Here is a 20,458-nt window from a genome sequence, read left to right on the forward strand (position 1 = left end):
TCAATTCAAGTTTATTTTTTGTACTAAGCATAATTCATGTTGTTGAAACTTTAAAAAACTATTGTAGACTTATGGAGATCCTTTCAGCTACTGCATTATCAGTGATCATTGGATTAAATTAATTTGCTATACTTGATGAAATTTAACGAAAGCAGAAAAAATCAATTACAAAAAAACTGCCAAATCCAAACATTATGAAGAGATATTTTTCTATCATAATAATTTAAAACTAAAAAAAATCAAAAACCTAAAAAACTGCTTTCAATAGTTTTTAATAGTTTGGCCCGGTTTTCGCAAAACATATTATTTGTCCAAAAATTCCAACTTGTGTTTTGGAAAACAGAGTTTGATTGGACATCTCTTATACTGTGATTGTTTTAGCATAAGTTAGAAAGATATTTTGAAAATACAAAAAAAAAATTGCATCTGACTGAATTTTATAGCATATCAAATGCAACTTTTCTGTCGACTCTACTATTTTTAGGACCTTCATTCAGTTTTTTTTCAAACAAAATACTGTATGTAAATACTATTTTATCAGCAGCAGCAAAACACAGCCTTTAAATTGCCTGTTTCATAATTGTGGGATGTTATTGTGCAACTATGAAACACCTTGAGGTGTTAACTGAAAATTTCACAGGAACATTATCATACTATTCCTTTAATCATAACAATGCTTAAGTTTTATTGGATTGAGCGATTTATGTCATTATTTTGTAAAAAAAAACTGGGCGCCCCTGAAGAGAATTTAAGTTTGTTCTCAACGGAAAAAAAAGTTTTACAAATTTGTGGATTTCAAGGGTCAATATCCTTATTATTGAACTATTATTAAAATAATCAAGCAAAATCATGTAAATGGGACAATGTGGTTTTGTAAGTAGTATACTGCCCCTGATCGCATAAATGTCCCATATGCATTCTCATCGTTTTTAAGTTATTGATGCAGTTTGGTTCAAAATCGTGTGCTCTTTCAAAAGAGCCTATAACATCCAGTACTTTGTTCTAGAAATAAGGAGGAAATCCGGTTTTTTCGCGAAAACTTCCCTAGTAACATTTTTAAACTTACAGGTTTTATCATGGTTCTGAAAACCCTCATACGGCCTAAATAGGATTTATGGCCTACTTAAAACCTAAAATGTTACTAGGGTTAACACGTATCCTTATGTGTGGGACAAACTTCAAATGCGTTTTTCTCAGCTTGCTGTTTTTGCATATGGGACATTTATGTGAACATGGGCAATATATCCTCTTCATGTTAAGTGTAAACATTCGCTATCGTGAGCAGGACAGATTGCTTGTTTACAAATCCACTGTGGCCCATTTAAATTGTTTTGCTTGATATGTATTTAAAAGTATTGAGAAAGTTATCTACGGTACCAAAAACCAAAAACTAACTTTTAAGGTCATGTTAAAAGGACACCTCATCAATCTGAACAAATGTTGTGAATCTAAGCCAAGATCGCAAAGTGTGTTGCTAGTTTCGTTCGAAATTTCTGATATTCTTTCGATTGCTCTTTTTAGTAACGGAGATATAGATATCTTAAATCCTTATTAGTTTTTAATTACTGAGTGTATAAAAGAGTGTAAAAAACTTCCAAATTTTTTTTTTAAACATAAATTCAAATTTGCAATATAACAAAATATATTTTTCGGCTTATTCCACTGTTTTTAAGTTAAAGCCGTCGAAATAATTACACTCCGATATATTAGCACTGGCTGGACCGATTTTTGCCGGGTTGGTGTCATTCGACCTGTCTTGAGGTTTCATAAGTTCCTATTGAGATTCTTAGGTTTAGTTAAGTACTTCAAAAGTCATGGTATAAAACGTGTAGTTCTTGAAGGAAACCCCGTCATTTTATATTTTTGAAAGACCTTTCCGATGAGGCGTAAACTTTAAAGATCTAAAAACTCTATCAAAAGTTTTTAGCACTTGTTAATGAAGTTAATAAGATATTTTGATGCCAAGATTCATCGGGCAATTCTACGTTGGATTGAAAAAAAATATATTTTGTTCGTGAATCGATTATCTGATGTCCCATTCAAACCTTCGGGTTATTGAGTCTGGACAAACTTTTTCGAAGCCAGATCTCAAATATTTGGATGAATTTTTTTTCCAGACCCATCATGTGACTTGACGTTGGCTGGAAACACTTATCCGATAAACCATGAATTTTGAAAATCTGTTAACTGTTTTCAAAAGTATAAGTATTTTGAAGCTCAAATGTTGCTATTTCGAATTCAATTACCATATGAATTTGGAGGGCCTCGTGGCGCGGTTAGTGGCTTCGACTGCCGATCCCTAAGTTGCTATGGGGCGCGGGTTCGATTCCCGCCATATCCTCCTGGCCTTCTATCGGATGGGGAAGTAAAACGTCGGTTCATTTGCGTAAAACAGGTTTTGGGTGACTCACCACACATAACCTTCGGACGCTTAGAAATGAGCAGAAACTTGCAACAGAGCCCACAAAAGACCCGGGGTCGTTAAAGTGGATTGCTTTGCTTTGCTTTATGAATTTGAAGAAGGCACGAATCATGTAGAGGTGATCTGAGTAATGTTTTTTTAAATAGTGTGTGTCCCTTTCTCAAAATATTTTGTTACATAGCTGGGGGAAAAAAAACTCTTGAATTACCGATTTTGAACTTTGCAAGTTACTAAAGTTGAGGAACATGAAGTTCAGTTGTTTTACGTTTCTTTTGCAACATTGCATTAATTATATTTTTTTAAATTTTTGACTTTTTTTTCTAGACAAAGTTCTAATGTTTTTAAAATAAAGTTTCGAGTTGAAAATTTAAATATAATTTTGTTGTGTCATGAATTGTACATAACTTTGAAATCGAATTCTTTGTTCACAACTGTGAGCAAATCTTCAAGTTGAAACCCCCTATTTCAAAGGGGCCTCAAAACCAATCTTCCCGGTCGCCGATAGGACCCAACTAAAACAACCGGCTTCGCATCGTTTCGCCGACGACGCCGCCGCCACCGTATAGGATAGAAGACAAAGTGACTGTTTCCATGTTTTGCCCCGGTCTCATCGCGTGGGTCTTATGGATTTGCTGCTCCAATGATCTTCACTTCTTTCCCTGCCCTGCTACAGTCGCGACCTATAGGCTCCAGCAGTGGAGCCCGTTTAGATTAGATATAGTGCCCGGGTGAGGGGTATTAAATATATTCACTTTCCTTTTCAATGATCTCCATTCCGGCTTTGTGTGTGTGTGTGTGTGTGTGTGTGTGTGTGTGTGTGTGTGTTTTATGTTTATGTCTGTGCTTTTTTCCGGCAGCTTTTATGCATCTTCTTGTCTTCATCACCTTCTCATCACCATTTACTTCAGTGTTATTCTTCGTTGTCGGCGCGGCAAAATTATCTTTTTTCAAGAAGAAAAGAGTTTAATCTTTTGACCTTCTCAAATTCGCTCTTACCACGCGCGTGAGCGAATTAATCTATTTATACTTGTGTGCGTGTGAGTGAGTCAGTTGCATTCATATGAGGAACCTTATTCGTCTCTCTCTTTTTATTTCGTTTAGAAAGCTTTTTTGCTGCTCACTTTTCGAATACAACACTCGCTCACTCTCAGTCTTCTTGGGTAAATCGATACCGATCGGATCATTATCGGGTTGAGCTCCGGTTTTAATTAGATTAAAATCGGCTTGTTACTCGACTCGCTATGTGTGTGTGTTCTGGCCGGCGGCGTTGACGAAGGTGTGTGGGCTTTTTTGCGGATGTTGTGCTTGTGTATGAGAGCGTTTTTTTTTTGAGTAGCGAAATCGATACCCTCGAGGTTCACGGTTCCACAAGGGGTTTCGACCGGATCAGATTTGTTGGATTAGGATGGTTGAGTTTTGGGCGTTAATTTCGGATCAGATTGGTTTGGGAATGTTTTATTAGTCGATGTTTTTCTTGCTCTTTAGACGCTTAATTTAGTATCAATATTAGTGCTTGTAAATTTGATGCAGTTAGGTTTAACGATGCGCCGAAAATGGAGATTTATTAGTGAAAGAGTTTGCTCGTGACGCAGAGTCGTCCATAAGTTTTTTGTTTAATTAGTAGCAAGCCAACAATTTCTCTTCAATGCGATAAACCAAACAACTTAACACTCATTACGACTACTTAAGCCCCATTTCCCACAAATCCACCGCCGACATGACTGCCACCGCTGAGAGATTGGCAGCCTATCGACTTGACCGCCAGACTCAGCGTCCGTCAAACACCCGTCGGCACTCTTCACATTGACCATGCCGAGAGCCGTTGTCGGATTGATGGGTACTCGACACGTGTAATGTAATGCATGTATGCACGGGTATGTAAAGTTGCGTAAAATTGAAAGTGAAATTCTTATCGCACCTCCATCGGCTGGTTGAACTTCAGTCTCCTGCTCAACGCCGGGTGTCCGGTGTCCGGAACATTATCTAATCCCTCGTCGATGATCGCCAGCCTTTCTAATTTCGCAATATCCCGCGTTCACACCTCGCCTCTCGAAGGGAGGAGCTGCACTTGTACCACCAGGTTGGCAGACAGCTACTGACGATGATTTGCGCATCAGGTTTGCAAATTAGGTGCCACTTGGAGTCGTGTCGCGGCGTTGCTAATCTAAGGCCGCCGTTGGCGCTTCCTTGATTGCAGTGACTTGTTGAGTCGTGTTGGGGGCTGTGAGTTGCCCAGCCTGGACCGGTTATTGAGGAAGATTCAATGTTTCAGGTTTTGCATCGGTATCAGTTTGTCTAACAGTGTCAACTTTCATAAAGAAAAAAATCCTTGAATTAATCTTGTTTCCAATTAAAATATACTGATTTTTTTTTGTTTAAAATTCATCAAAGGATTCCCTAAAACCTTGATCAAGATAACAAATCATTCTACACCCAAACAAAGAATTAATGTCAACCAATGTTACTGTCATATTCTGACACCAATGACAGTTGCTCTGCCACCAAAGGTTATTGTCCGTTTCTTTCAAAGGTACACGCCGCGCGGCATTTCAGAATGTGCCATATACATTGTTGCCAGCGTTTTTCTGCACTTTTTGTGCAATTAAAAACATACCTGTCAACAATGCCAGGCGATTCAAAGAAGAAGATCAATAAAAACAAAACGTGCAGTATGGGATTTGACAGCGCGCATTTGCTGAAAGTGCGGCGCGTCGTTTCCAGGCTGGTTTTCCGCGTGTCTTTTTCGGGAATACGTGCAATATCTAATCCCTGGTCACACTTACAATTGGGTAGTTTGCGTGTATAATCCACCACCTCACCAATACAGCTTTACTGTGCGTGAGTAAATGAAGAAAGAAAGAGAGAAATAGGGAAGAGCATCACTGCTTTCTGCCACTCAACTGCCATGAAGCATTTGTGGTGCATGGGTATAGAGATAGCCTCTCATGCGAAGAGCTTTGGTTCGATTCTTGATTCCAGTTAAACTTCATCGAGGTTTATGACATGATTTGTTCATTGATCCTTTTAATACTTTTACGAGTTTTTAAATATGGAGTAGTTACAAATTCTGCCAGATTCCGTTGTAAGAGCTTCATCTTCTGATATCCGTAGACAGGACGTTTATCAAAGTTGTAAGAGGGTTTGGTGGCTCCCGCTTGGGTGTAAACATTATCAGTAAAATAAAATTGTTATATGCATAATCAAGTGTTTGATGCCTGAGTACAATTTCGATTATCTTTTCCAGAAAATCACCATAAACGCCACAATCAAGAAAGCATAACAATCTCTCTTCCAATTTAAACATAATTCATTCAAAAAGCTACGACCTCCTAGTTCCAATATCCCAACCCAAAAGGACAGGACAACTATCTTCTAGAAGAGAGGAAAAATTGGCAAATATCTTTTACATTTGATCAGCATCTCAATGTCTCTCGTTCGCCCGATTACGGATTTCTCCCAAGAAATGGAAAAACTTTCCTTCATAGTTCGCACGTTCCATGCCATTTCAAGCTGCCTTGCCTTGCCAGCCCGGTGGAAAATGGAGAAAAAAAAACTTTTATTCGGCTGTGGCGTTCTCCATTCATCTTGCTCGCTGGTGTGTGAATCCCCAAGATTGTCCCTTTTTTCGTCGTCCTCAGGCGGGGTTCCTCAGACATTCAGGATGACAGGATCCAGTCGAAGAAGGGGGCAAAACTTTTTGATTGGGTCCAGCCAAAGCCAAATGGCATTGCAAACACGACACAGCGGCAGTGGTGGTGCCAGCTTGTCTGAGTTTTTTTTTTTTGTTAGAAGGACATGGGAGGAGTAGGTTTTAAGGCTTGAACAGCATGTATGGATTCGGAAATCGACCCGTTCTCCAAAACCTTAGCCGGGAGGAACGATGGACGACGCATGGATATGGTGTCCAGACATTGTTTCTCAATCAGGCACCTATTATTATCGTTGCTGAAGTGGGGGTGTGGAAATTTGCTTGACCGTGAAGAAGTGGGCAAAGCAAGGCATGTCTACTGTACTTTTAGAAGGAGTAACTTTGCTTTTGGGTTTGAAATGGAAACTTAAAGTTTGAAATGTCTTGCATCACATTAATTTGTTAGCAAAAAATGATGCTCATTTTCCTTGAGAAAAACTAAAAGATTTTGAAAAATTCGAGGCCTCTTAAATTCCATAAATATTGCACAATTAAATGCATTCTGTCAATAAATTTTCTAGAACTTATTTTATTTGTTTCCCTATTTGAATGGACCTAATTGTTGAAAGCTTTTAAAATGTATGTTTGCTTTTTTTAATAATTTGTTTTTCTTGATATGCTTTTACAATAATAAGCTAATATTGAGAAGTTTTTTTTTATTCATTTTTTTATTTCTCTCGTAATCAGGAGGTCATTTTGAACAATTTTCGGTCTACGAAATACTTCACTTCTCTTTTGTTATGTTATTCTTGAGCAGTTCTCTACGAAGTTGATCTTTTTTTAATTTCTGTGTTTTTTTAATCCGGCTTAAACTGTTATGATGCCTTCAGTATGCCCAAAGAAGCCATTTTGCATCATTAGTTTGTCCATATAATTTTCCATACAAATTTGGCAGCTGCTCATACAAAAATGCTTAACATTCAATATTACACTCTTTTAAAATGTAAGTATTGATTTAATTTTTTTTAATATTGTTTTCAAAATGATTGGAAAATTTCACGATTGTTTCATGTTTTAATATTGTAAACCGGACCATTAGTTGCTGAGATATCGACATTAGAAAAAGGTGGATTGTTTGGGTGAGACTTTAAAAACCTCAATTTTTTTTTTAAACCTTTGCATTGCAATATCTCAGCAACTAAGGGTCGTACCAACTTTTTTTTTTCAAGAGTAGGCAAACATGGGCACTAATTTTAAACCATTAATAACTGCGACTATTTTCAAAAAAGTTACCTGAAAATGGCAATAACTGGAAAACGGTGCACTTTATCAAAATTTCACTGAAGTACTTTATGATTGCAAATTCGATTTTACATCGAAAAAAATGAAGTTGAAAAAATTTTTTGCTAGCAACATTTCGATTTTTTGGAAAAATCTGTATTGATTAAAAAATTCATAACACGGTGATAGATTTTTTGCCTGTTCTGGAATTTTTCCCAAAAAGTTGGCATTTGATGTCCCCTAAAACATATCAGAAAATAAAAGTAAAAAAAGAGTGTTTTTTTTTTTTGCAAACCAAGCTACGCATTCGCATGGAGATGGTGATCTTAACGGGTTTCAGACTGGATTTCGCCATGTATATGTGATGGTTGTCTTGCCCAGGTTGCTTAGGAATTGATTAAAAGGAATTTAATGTTAATCAAGTTGTAGTGACAAAAAGCTAGTTTTTTTTTTAAATTTAATGTACTTTTTTAATCTGCTATATCTTAGCGAGGTCTTTTTTCATTTGTAACAAAAGTGCAGGATTATTTTTTAGAGTGTACTAATGTTCTACAATGTAGTAAAACAGACAAAAACAAAAAAAAATATGTTGAATCATAAGGGCGTTGCATGTATTCTTCATGAGTTATCAGAACTTTTTAAGAAAGTTTTAGAAAAAGTGATGATTTTTTGAGAATTTTTGAGCATGTTTTCGTAGTTTTGACCCCAAAAACGTTTGAAAGTATTTTTTTCCTTAGCGTTTGAAAGTATTTTTTTCTACAAGTTCAGCCAATTTTTATTTTAAAGTTCAGCCAATTTTGTAGAAGTGCTGTAAAATTATCATATGAACTCAAAATATGGCCAAAATTGATATTTTGAGACTTTAGCTCAATTCTGAGGCCAAAATTACATAGATAAACATATAGTTGGACAATTTTCGAATTTCGTTAGGGTGGTCTATATTCTTCTTCATAGAAAACAAGACATTTTCAAATAATTTAAAAAAATACCTCTAGGATTCTTTCAGCGTTTGTAGTGGTCTTCTCTTTTTGATGCAAACTGACGCTTAACATTTGGCCAGTGCTTTTTTGAGATATTTGCATTTTCATCTTTAAAATGGCTGTAACTTTTGACCCTTTAGTCTATAATGTCTTGTCAAGAGCGAGTTGTGGCGCTATAACCACGGCAAATAGTGTCCAGGGCATTCGTGGAAATACAATGTCCCATCCCAGAGGGTCCCGGAGTACCAAAACCTTCTTAGCATGGTGCTCCCAACGAATACAACCAAAATCTCGGAGCGTATGGTGGTGTGTCCCCACGCTTCTTCCTCCCCTGTCGATTCAGAATTGTGTTGTTGTTCGAACACTCAGTGCTCAAACTCAACCCAATTACGAGTCATCTCTGCGATACGGCTTTACGCAGTAGGCCTGGCCGCTTTAATGCTTGTGATGTTTCCATGCATTCCGGTGCAATGGCGCACTACAAATGTTAATAAATGACAAGAAGAGTGCTAGGCGTCATCTAACCTAAGGCACTCTCCAGGATCCCTTCGAAAGATTGGCTGCGCTAGGGTCTGATTAGATTAGATTAGATTTAGTCTATAATGTCTTGTCATAAATTTAAAATGAAAATGCCTCCAACATCACTTTTCTCTACAACTTCCTAAATTAAAATGTTTTTTTTTTTGCAATTCCGTCGTGAAATTACTCACTTTTCCTGTCATTCTTGAACGACGAAATAGCCTACTTTTCTGTACCAAAAATAACAGAATCGAATAGCAACACTTTTCAAACAAAATGTTGAAAAGTTCTACTTTTCAGCACTTAAATGGGTGCTGAAAAGTTGAACTTTTCAGCACTTGTTTCGAAAAGTAACACTTTTCAACATTTTTTTGATTTAAACGATTTATTGACAAAATACATGAAAATTCGACTTAAAATTTCACTCAATGGGTGTTTTTCGAAATTGCAAAAAATGTTGTATGGAACTAGTTGCAAAACTTGATTTTTTCAGCACTCGTCGTATTTATCCAACTCGGTGAACCTCGTTGGATAAATGTACGACTCGTGCTGAAAAAATCCTCTTTTTGCAACTTGTTGCATAAACTACTATTTTTTTATGGTTTGCTTAAATGCTTTCTCAAAATTTGGTCGTAGAAGGCGTAGATGACGAAATAAAATGTTATGTGTCTTGGACAAAATTGCTTAGTAAGCCCAACAACTTTTTAGAAGATGAAAAAAAATCCTAATAATATTTATTCCTGAAAAGTCATATTTTCAAAAACACCCCAATCGTGAACCACATTAATTTTCATTTTTCAACAAATCTTCTGAGACACTAAAGCTCCAAAACTTCACAATTTTTTCGGAAAATCAATTTTCCACTTTATTTTGCAATCTGGACTAGGCATTAAAAAAAACTTTATTTTTACGATTTTTTTAAATCGAAGCCCGCTTAAATGCAGAATTGGGGTGTAAAGAGTTAATGAGTGTTTTTTCGATTAAAAGTATTGTAAATTCCTTTTTTAACTCAATTGAAGATTTTTTTGAGCTTGATAAATTGTTGAATATCAATTTACAAAGTTATGAAAAAATAATACCTACGATTTAAAGCTAAATTTCAAACAACTTATTTTTTTTTGGTATTTTTAATGACCTCAAAAGAAATTTCAAAATTATTCAAGTGCTTTACTGATCTACATGTAAGTAACGTTTTAATTGAAATTTAAGTATTAGATACTTTAAAAAGATTAATTAAACTATGATGATTTATCACAAAATCATTCTAATCAAGTTGTGAAATTTTGCTCGAAATCACCCACTTTCGCGGTAAAATATCAGCTTAGAACGAGCAAATTCGACGTTCGAAAGTGGCAAGCAAAAATCAATAAGCAATTATAGTGCACAGGGCCTCACACATACTTAGCAGTTGTTTGGTGAGTGGTGTTCGTACTTCGGAAAGTTATTCCTACACAAAAATATCATATTCGAGTTATTTGAGAGCATAGAAAATGAACACCGATAGATACATAAAATCGAGGGATGATCTTTAATCAGTTTGTGGTTTTGCTACGAAATTGGCATCGATTGTGGGTGGGAATTGTTCGGGAGCAATCGAAAAGTTTGAATGGGGTGCTTGCACAACATTTTCCTTTATGGCACTTGAATTTTATGAAATAAAAGATTCAATTGGTGTTGTTTTTCGTGTGAATTTTATTATTATCATTTTGAAAAGTAAAGAATAAATTCAATTTCGTCAAATTGTTGCATAATTTAATAAAAAAAATTGTAGATTGACCAATCGCTTAAGAGTTGATTAACTATAGACAAAAAAAAAACAATATTCGCAAAGTCATCAGCTCAAATTAGAAGGTGCGGCCCGGTACGTCAAACGTTATTCATTCAAGCCGATCCACACAACACCTTCTTAAAAGCAACGAAACCAGTGGGAGGTAATCGGTGCAATTGTTCTCCCCTTCAGAACCCTCAAAGGGGCGGCATTCGGGTGTGCAGACCTGGACCTGTTCCACCGCCTCGGCATCAGTTGGCGGTATAAAAATAATAATTTCTCGCTCGAAAGCGTAATTGGATGAATTATTCTACGATAAACGGTCCACCGCGGCTGGCTTCTTGACTTGGAGAAGACACGTCAGAAGCCACAGAAGGTTTAATTCATATCACTTGAAGTACCCGAGCATGGGTAAATAACAAGGGAAATGCGTAATAATACCTTTCTCTGGTATCAATACCAAATTTTGGTATTCCTGAACCCTTTAAAATTTGTCTTGAGGATTATGCAAGAGCAAAATGTGGTATCATACCAATTTAAGGTATTGTTTTGATATTGCTAAATTGCAGAATTTGTCAATGGTCGAACACCACATATTGGTATTCTTTTGGTATTACAGTGTTTTATCAAATTCCTCTGAAACTATGGGAAAATTTTGACCAATTTTGACAAAATAATTAATTTTGCGCTAAAATTTTGTCTCAAAGCGAATGCTTTGATTGAAAACCGGAAATTTCAAACTTGATTTTAAACATTTTTGATATACCCCCTACAGAAATGACTTGAAATTGTGGAAAAATTTTTAAGTCAGGATGGCACATTTTGGTATTATTTTGGTATTGAAAGGTTTCATCAATTTTCTCTGAAACTATGGGATTTTTTTCCCCAATTTGGACAAGATAATAAATTTTGCGCTAAAATGACTTGAAAAAAAAAAACCAAATACTTTGAAAAACGAGTCAATCGAAAGATTATTGAATTTTGGTGAATTTCAATCCAGTTTTATTTTAATAACACTTATTTTTCAATCTTGTTATTTTTCAGAATCTTCAAGAACTTCATGCACAGGCCGTTCATCAATGACAAATGCATTCGGTGTGGTGAAGAATATCACTAACAACAACATGGAATCATCAGGTGAGTAGATTTGGCTGTTGCATATGGATCATTTCCGTTTTTTCACTGACTGCAACTGCTGCACTAAAAATGGTATGAAAATACCAAATTTTGGTATTACTTGTGCAAATATCAGCGACCAAAATGTGATCTTGGTTGCCCAGTAATAGATGGTAAAATACCATCAAATCATACCAAAATCATGTATGTGGAAGACCACAGGAATACCAAAATATGATTTTCCAAGGGCGCGGGAATACCTAAAATTAAAACCATGGCAATACCAAGTTTTGGTATTCAAGCAATGTTCAAAAATCCAGAAGACCTCAACTTGGAATTGAAATGGTTCTATTTTGAAGTATTTTTTCACCCTTGGAATAACATGGTTTGGTATTGTTGTGCACTTCCACATACAAGACTTTGGTATGATTTCATGGTATTTTACCATCTATTACTGGGCAACCAAGGGCACATTTTGGTCGCTGTTATTTGCTCAAGTAATACCAAAAATTGGTATTCCCGTGTTATTTACCCCTGCTCGGGTAGAGAGACGCTACGGTACGGCGGTGTCATAAAGCTTAACCTTCGGGGTTTTCTTCTGACGTTGACTTATCTGGCTAGTGCCGCCGTCCTTGGGCAAAACTGTCTCCCGAAAGACGGTGTGGAGATATCTTAGACGTCTCGGTAGGTAGGGTGTCCAAATTTTAACTTTAAGAATTATTTCTCAAGAATGACTTCCTGGTGACCGAGCCACGTAGCCCAGTGGTAATGCTTCCACATCGTAAGCGGTAGATCGGGGTTCAAATCCCGGCTCGGACCAACACAACTGACGATCTTTTCCTTCTGGAATCGATTGCTTAGTAAAGGGAAGGTAGTGTATCGTCACAAACTGGACCTTATCACGACACCTTAGGAAGACAACCTATGGAATGTGAACATTAGCTTTAACATGTTATCATTTAGTTGATTAATAAACTGTCACTGAATCCTTTTGTAAATGCCAGCCCCGATACTCTTCACGGGTGTTCCCCTCAGGAACAGGGAAAGATTTACTTACTATTTTAATGACTTCCTGGACAACTTTTTTTCCAATTTTGTGTTAGTTAAACTTCTTCGGTCACCCTATCAACCTGAACCGCCAGAGTTTTGCACCTTTTCCTCCCACAGGGGATAATTCCCGGTTTAGATATGAATTTCAAATAACACGCTCCAAGAACAGGTCCTGCACCTTCTTTCGGCATACCAAACGACCGTGCCGTAAGCTACCGTGACATTTCTTGCCCGCTAATCAGAACGAGAACAACCCTCTCTTTTCCCCCCACTATGAGCAATTAGTTCGTATTCTACACCACCAAGTAGTTCCAAGTCGTTGCTGGCGATGGAATGAAGTTTGTAAAGTGTATGTAAAACGGACAACTTACACCGAACGTGAGCAGCATTCGTTTTAAAATCGAAAGTGTGTTCCCGGCCGCGGAGGGGTCCTTCGTGCATTGTGGTGGAATGACAATTACCATCAGAACACGTCCAATTACGTCAAACTCTTTCTCGACACCGCTGGCGTGGCCAGAAACCGTAGATGAGTGGCGTGGGTGACACGCTGCAGCACCTGTCGCGATCTACGCTGTAATGATACGGTAGGACACCTTTGCTAGCCGGGTGGGTATACTCAGTTGCAGAACAAGATTAAAAAAAAACAGTAGGAACACTTTTAAAACAAAATTTTAGATTTTTATGGCATTGAGTGTACCCGGTAGTGGCAGCACTAGGTGCAACCATCCGCCGCGTGAAGCTGTCGTCAAACTCCATAATTACATCAAGTACGGCGAAGGCGTCTTCTACGGATGCACGGTACTTGTCGGGGTCTGTCATGATGGCCTGAGGTGTGACCTATGCTACCACGCCATCAACGGTGGAAGATGAGAACACTGATGGTTGATGGAACTGATGACTACAACACCTAGTAGTCTAGCCTGAGCTTGAAGTGGCGCGGGAAATTGATGGACAAAAAGCGTAAAAAAATGATTCATTAAATATTTTCTAAGTGTGATAATTTTATTTACAGAAAACTAAAAAATATCTCTTAAAACAAGTCTAACTTTACATTTCGTTTTCTTTTTCAGATTTGCACTTTACAACTGATAAGGTGAGATTTGTTATACATTAAAATTTAATAGATAACAATTTTGAAAAATCCTTTTTTCTTTTCTTCATTGTTGACCTATTTATGAATTTAAATATGGTCATAAGTCATTTTATAACAACAAATTAAAGCAAATACAAAGTATCCTAATACCAACAGCTGTCAGACCGTCAAACCTTGAGGCTCAAGAAATGAGAGGTCGATAAGTCACACCGTCGTGATGCTAACTTGTCACTCGTCGATTTTGGGCCAAATTGAGTTGAGAACGCCATTTTGTGCAGCTCATAATGCCTCATTTTTTTGACTTTTAAAGATTCCCAACATTATATTTAATCCTAAGGTATTCAATAAAAATCATTTTCGCAGTGTTTCTCAACCGGTGAATTTCTCGGGGGGATGAGGATGCAATAGAAATCTAATATCTTCAAAAAAAATGTAAATGAAAAAGCAATTGTTTTTTTTTGTCATCTTTAAAAGTGTATGATCAACCAAAAAACTCAAATGTTGATAGGGGAAATATACCCATTTTAATCACACTAAGCCGTTCGACCAATTCTCACCACTTTTGCCGTTTTCCGCTATCAAATCAACTTATATAGATGTATCAACAATGATGAGTTGCTTGCTCACTTTTATTTGTGCTATTTATTACTTAGGAACAGTCAAAAACACTTTATTTAACCTGAGATTCATGAACAAAGTGCTGTTAGGCCGATAATAGAAATAGGCTGAGAAAGGGTATAGTTCCCCTATTTGTTTTGATTTCAGTTAAAAAAAATAAAGATTTTGAAATATTTTTCGAGTGTATTTCCCTAATTTTCACATGAGCAGTTTATTTTAAAAAAATAATTTGAATATAAATTTTAACAAACAAAAAAAAAAACAAACAAACAAACAACAAACAAACCGAGCAATATTTACAAATACTGCCTCTTAAATTCTGTGAGTTTCTTAGTTTATTTTTGTTTTCAATTACAAAAATTACAGTTTTCCAATTTGCTTATACTGCTGATTTAAAATTGTTGAAAAGGTTATATAAATATTTTTTCATATTTTCAATTTTGTTGGATAATGAGAAGTGATTTAGCTCTTTGAAAATAAAAAAAATATTATAAATTTCAGTGAGTTTTTGAGAACATTGAAAATTTCTGAGAGGCTTTGCGGAAAATAAAATTGTTGGCCAGTAAAAAATTATATGAAATAAAATTCAGAGTTTTTGCTTTTTTCAAACACTTTTTTTATTTGAAAAAGTTGTTTACACTATGCTTTTGAAAATAAAATATATTTAGTAATATTTTTTAGTTGGCATTTAACTCGCTCAGATTTATTTCCTTGAGTTAATAATTTAATTACTCTTGTTATGAAAACTTCATTCTTTTAGTACATTTTTATTGTGCAATGATACCAATAAGTTCAACTGGGGTGAAGGGGGGGGGGGGAAATCTTGCAAGTTTGCTAAGGGGGGATTGGAACGAAAAAGATTGAGAATCACTGCTTTAGATACTGCTTCAAAAAAGAGTATTATTACAATTTAAGTGCATATAATTTTTGATAGGTTTGTCAAATTCGACTTCAAATCGTCTATAATTTTCACTTAAGTACTCAGGACTTTGGATAGGGTTGTCAGTAGAGCTGGGACTTCGGATATTCGCAGCATTGATAATTTAATTCACATAAAGGCGAAACAAACTAATAAGTATTCAAAATACCTTTAATTTTGCGTCACACGATTTATGGTCGAATACTATTATCCAAAAAAACTATCCGATCCGTTTATTTTCACTCTTAAATATATTTTGGGTTCATCAAATATGTTTAACCAAATAATTTTTAGTTCTGATCCTATTTCGTTTATCTCTTTTGATTTGGTTTGATTGAAAAGATGATATCTGATTTTATATAAAAAAAAATGTAAATTATCCGGATATCCGAAGTCCCAGCTCTAGTTGTCAGGCCTTCTACTTTTTGCTTCTTCAGAAAGGTCTTTTGAAAATCTTTCTTTGGTGAATGAATTAAGTTCCAATTTACTTTTCTACCTTAAAGTCGACTTTAGAACACTTCACCATTTTCGATTTGTAGTGAGAAAAATTGGCAACGTTTATGGACAAATTATTTTGGCTTATTTTTTTTTTGAAAAAAAAAAAATCAAATAATATCACATCAATTTTTATAGCGTTATCTGTTTATTTCTTTTTTTTAATGTCCTTAATCAGATTAAAAAAAAAACATTATTTTATCTCTTTTTTTGTTACGCGTTAGATTGCTGTATTCTTATGAACAATGAGTTTTTTAAGTGTTACTCATTTTAACAAAGTATAACATTTTATGCGTTTCTTTTTCGGTCTCTTTTTCTTAATAATGTTATTTTTTCGTCATTGGTTATGACAAATTTATTGACAGCAATAGTATTAACTTGAACATATATATATATACGAAACATAGCTGAAAAGAACACAAAAACTCTTTAATTAATTTAATATAAACAAATTATAACTAGATTATTCACTTAAAAACTGGATTGATTTATTTCAATGACATAAATACAAATGGAAATAATAACCTTATCTCTTTGAAAACAAAATGTCATGATATCAAAGTCGTAATTGCAAATAAAATTGATCAGAAAATCTACCAACTCACATGAAATCGGGAAAAGTGGCCCCAACCCCTCGTTGATTTGCGTGGAACTTTGGCCTAAGGAGTAACTTTTGTCCCTAATCACGAATCCGAGGTCCATTATTGATATCTCGTGACGGAGTAGCGGTACGACCCCTTTCATTTGTGGACATGCAAAAAAGAGGTGTTTATTTTCAAAAATTCGCAGCCTGAAACGGTGATAAAATGCAAATTTTACATCAAAGTGACTTTTATGTTAAATTGGACGCCAGATTTGATGACGTGCTCAAAATTCCGAAAAAACGTATTTTTCATCGAAAAAAAAACACTAAAAGGTTTTAAAAACTCTGCCATTTTCCGTTCCGGAACATGTCATTATATGGGAAATTTAATGTACTTTTCGAATTTACATTATCCCAAAAGGGTAATTTTCTCATTTGGACCAAAAATTTTCATTTTAAAATTTTGTGTTTTTTTCTAATTTTGCAGGGTTATTTTTCAGACAGTAACAATTTTATACAAAGTTGTAAGACAGACAATTACAAATATTTTGAAATATAAACATAAGGCGTTTGCTTACAACCATCACGAGTTATCGCGATTTTACGGAAAAAACTTTTGAATAAGTTTTTTTTTGCGTTTCTCTTTGTTTCGTTTGTAAATATATCATATTTAACTTCCCCTGCAATGGAATTTCAAAAGTCGGGTACCTCCGTTGTGAAACACTGGACAAATACAATTTTTCGAAACATTGACAGAATCATATAAAACAAGTCATACCACATAACTCAAATTTCATTAGTTCTTTTTTCAGGATGAATATTCTAAATTTTTACTAAATTGTTGTAACGTCATGATTCGAATTCCCGGACGCTTCGAAACCCGGACATCTTGTTTTATCAATTATTTGGATATAAGTTCGCATAATTACTGTCTAAACTGTGTTATTTGATGAATTCCAACATCAACTCTTATTTAAAGATTGTTTGAACGCTGTAGTTAATGTCAAAACAATTAAATAAAATGAAATTTTAAGATTACCAAAAATGCGCAACATTTCACTTGAAATATTTCATTGGCGTTCGAAGCACCGGGAAGGCAAAGCAGAAATTTATGTTTTCGATTTCCTCAAATTCTAGCAAATTTTTATATAAACTATCGATTGTTTTGATGTTAACTGCTTATTTGAAACCTAAAGAATGCCATTCACTAACATTTCAGTCCAAATTCATGCGATTCATAAGTAAAATCGAGTGTCCGGATTTCGAATCAGCTTTTATCAGTGTCCGGGATTCGAAGCACAACAAGTCATTTTAATTTCAAAATTCTGATGAAAATTTGTTAGAAAATACATATTTTGCATGCATTCTCTTAAAACTGACTGTAAATACTACATCCTGATGATATTTCTTCATTTCCAACTTATTACATGATTTTTTGTCAGCTATAACAAAAATGTTATGCTACTAAGTGTCCGGATTTCGAATCATGACGTTATTCAGATTTCTGGTGATGTATTGGCTCGTTTTAGAAGAATAATTTGTAATGTTTTTTTTTGTTATTTAATAAATGTCAGCTAATCAACTTTCTTAATTAAACCGACCGTCATATTTGCCCCTTTCGAACTAATACAGCACATTTCGTCTCCATAATGAAGTTGTTTATATGCAGGAAGGCAATTCCTGCCCGTGTCATCCGGGTTGGATTTTCTCAATTGCTACGTTGTGGCATTTTGATTGCGAAAACTTTCCGGAGACATTGTCCACGCAGGGCAGAGCGTAAATCATTATAATCTGCCAGCTCAATTGTATCACTTTTTAGCACAAAACTCGAGGGATGCAATTAACTCTTTCTGCTACCGGGGAAGAGATGAATATTTAAATTGGCTTCCACAGTTTGCAGTTCAAGCGGGATGGTAGAACATTTGTCTACAGAAAAGGGGTGAATCCCACGTGGGATTAGAACTCACACTCTGGTGCGGTACAACTTGTTTCGCTATGAGGTCTTAAATAATTTATTTTAATTCCATTTCCCATCCTTGGCCACGCCACACACGAGTGGTAAAACCAGCAGCAGGAAAACCTTTGGCCAAGTGAATTAAATTAAAACATTTCGCACCGGACGGTAGCCATCTACCTGATTATGATATCGTGGAAACTCAGCCCGGTAGCAGTTTGCCGCTCAGCTGAACGAGCAATCGCTTAGCATAAATTTTCACGCGAACATGACATGGTCATCTGCATGAGGGGAGTGGATCCTCGGCGATTAAAAAAAAGTTTCCCACATACGAGTTCCAACCCCCCATCGCGAGGGTGCACAATTCTGGAGACCTCGGGAACTTAATTTTTACACCAACCAAACACCCACACAGAAAATCTACACTAATTATGCAAATATCAGCCGGTGCGCGCAGCGGTGTTCCATGGAATAATGTTTGCCATGTCGAGCGTTTTTTCCCCCCGTCCATTTCTGAAACTACCATTTTCATGCTCGTTGGCGATGTTATTTTCGTTTCGATTAAATTTTCCAATGGTATCTTAATTTGAGATCTGGTTTTATTGGCCCTCCGTTCCCCCCTGGTTGGTGGTTGCGGCTCCTGAATTCGTGTTCGGGGGGCAATGTTATGAACAGCATTAAAACATGATTTCCGCGTTCGGCGATGGTGACAACGACTCACTAATTTGCTCCTGTTTCGTAATTGGAACAGTTGCTTGTTCAGATGATTGTGAATTGTGAGCAATTGGAAGGTGTACCGGGAAGAGATTTTTGTTATTTTTGATTTGTTTTATCATGATCCAGTGTCCTGAACATAAATTTAAATATTGATGGAAACTATTTGAAAAACAAAACTTGCTTCTAAATGTGGCTCAATTGAACTGTTTTTTGCACAATTAATCAATTTTGCTGATCTCATGCTTTTCTCTGTACTTCTGAAGAGTCTCACGATCACAAAGTATGGGAAAAAGCTTCTTTGTTGCTGATATCTTGAGTTCAAATTCAAGATCATTCAAAGTGTCACCAGATCGCGTGCAACTTCACCCGTAATAGCACCCCAAATTTGGCAATAGGTCACAAAGTCTTCAATTTCAAATGAAGTAGCTAATTTACACCATCATCTTCATCCCAACAGTCAAGTCCGCTGTGTTGGCTGACACTGGCTGACAATCTTCAAGATCTAGGCGCTGCGATAACGCAGCTTCGCAAGACGACTCTGCAGGAATCTGTGCGACGCGACGATGATTGGCGTTTGACTCATTCATTTGCACACTCCATTAACATCAGTGTTTGACGAAACCACCAAAGATATTCGATTCTGATAGTCAGTCGCGTCAAGACGTTAAGGTGTGGTGACACTCGCGCGTCGTTGGAGGATGTTGAAATTCAGGTGTTTTCTTAAAAGGTTTGTGCTCACGCATAGCTGTTTGGATTTGCTAATGAAACGGTACAAAACAGTCAATGAGCCACCACCCTGGGGTCTCTCGAAGGTGAGATTGAGAGATTGTTCAACCGCGAGATCATAATGAACTAGGAAGGGGTGCGGCACCTGTGTCGTGCCTCATGGCCTCTCCGCCGGCAGTCGTCATGGTTTGGACAGCTCTGGGGTTGATGGCATTGACTCTGGCCAGTTCTAGAAAAGTTATGGAATGTGCAAAACGGAAAGGATGACCTTGGTGAAGTTTCTCAAGAAAATGCTTGCGGGTGAGTTTAGAGATCAAAACAACAAGCTCAACCAATCTCACTGATTGCCAACACAACAAAACAAATCTGAAACATCAGCACCTGTACCGAACCAGCCCCAAAACCTCATCGTCGTCAGAGCCCTACCCAGCGTAAATTACGCCTAACCACACAACACGTGAGCCAACCCAGCAACCACACAATCCGCCCACGTGCGCCATAATTTGCATTGAAATAATTGGCGTCTTCATTCGAGAGCGAAATGAGTAGCAGCAAACCCCCTTACATGAGGCCAACCGCACAAAACATC

General features: G+C 36.3%; 1 protein-coding gene across 1 annotated transcript in view; it reads left to right on the top strand.

Moving 5' to 3' along the window:
- The window catches only part of LOC120416964 (zinc finger CCCH domain-containing protein 13), a 226,185-nt gene that overhangs the window by 116,920 nt on the left and 88,807 nt on the right, over positions 1 to 20,458 (top strand). The window contains exon 4 of the mRNA XM_039578883.2: positions 13,835 to 13,857. The gene's annotated coding sequence lies outside the window, so the exon portion shown is untranslated. The remainder of the gene's footprint in view (positions 1 to 13,834; positions 13,858 to 20,458) is intronic.

The sequence above is a fragment of the Culex pipiens genome, chromosome 3 (genome assembly GCF_016801865.2).
Source record: "Culex pipiens pallens isolate TS chromosome 3, TS_CPP_V2, whole genome shotgun sequence".
In the NCBI taxonomy this organism is placed as follows: domain Eukaryota; kingdom Metazoa; phylum Arthropoda; class Insecta; order Diptera; family Culicidae; genus Culex; species Culex pipiens.